This window comes from Bison bison, unplaced genomic scaffold, assembly GCF_000754665.1.
Source record: "Bison bison bison isolate TAMUID 2011002044 unplaced genomic scaffold, Bison_UMD1.0 scf7180017864386, whole genome shotgun sequence".
In the NCBI taxonomy this organism is placed as follows: Eukaryota; Metazoa; Chordata; class Mammalia; order Artiodactyla; family Bovidae; genus Bison; species Bison bison.
The window spans coordinates 686,758-688,037 of NW_011494958.1; positions in this window are offsets into that span (position 1 = coordinate 686,758).

Genomic DNA, 1,280 nt, shown 5'->3' on the forward strand with positions numbered 1-1,280 from the left:
TGAACAACAACAACAGGCAACACTCATTAATTAATTCATCATCTGTGACTGTTTTGGGGCTTCCCAGGTGTCACAGTGGTAAAGAATCTGCCTGCTAATGTAGGAGATGCAAGAGACACAGATTCAATCCCTGGGTCAGGAAGATCCCCTGGAAAAGGAAATGGCAACCCGCTTCAGTATTCTTGCCTGGAAAATTCCATGGGCAGAGGAGGCTCAGTTCAGTTCAGTCGCTCAGTCATGTCTGACTCCTTGCGACCCCATGAACCGCAACACGCCAGGCCTCCCTGCCCATCACCAACTCCCAGAGTCCACCCAAACCCATGTCCATTGAATCGGTGATGCCATCTCACCATCGCATCCTCTGTCGTCCCCTTCTCCTGCCCTCAATCTTTCCCAGCATCAGGATCTTTTCAAATGAGTCAGCTCTTTGCATCAGGTGGCCAAAGTATTGGAGTTTCAGCTTCAACATCAGTCCCTCCAATGAACACCCAGGACTGATCTCCTTTAGGATGGACTGGTTGGATCTCCTTGCAGAGGAGGCTGGTGGCTACAATTCATGGGGTCACAAAGGGTCTAACATGACTGAGCACACACATATACACAACTCTTTTCAAGCTACAATGTATCCTGTGCAAAATTTAAAATATTTACTATCTAGCCCTTTACAGGGGGATTTTTTTATTTCTTTTTAAATTAATTTTTATCAGAGTAGACTTGCTTTACAATGTTTCTTTAGTTTCTGCTGTACAGTAAAGTGAACCAGCTGTACATATATATTTATCCCCTCTTTTTTAGATTTCCTTCCCATTTAACTGACCTCTTTTCTATAGAAAAAGGAAAGCCTGATACTCAGTGGTCCATGAATCAGAGTCATCATTATTATGAGAAGCTTGACAGAAATGAAGACTCAGACACCACATCAGACCACTTAAGTCATCATTTTAACCATCTCAGGGGAGTTATATGAGCCTTAAAATTTGAGGATCACTGGAATAGATGGGGATAGAGAATGGCTGTGGAGATCTGGGCCCTAAATATGTCTTCAGGAACATGAGAGATCCAAATTTGGGGCATTTTTTCCACAGGCATCTTCCATTTTTCCCTGCCCTGGACAGGGTCAGGAGAGGTTCTACCCAGAAGCTTTAAAAGCATTACAGCTACAGTTTGTTTCTTTAGGTAGATATATTCCTAAGTATTTTATTCTTTCCATTGCAATGGTGAATGGAATTGTTTCCTTAATTTCTCTTTCTGTTTTCTCATTATTAGTGTATAGGAATGCA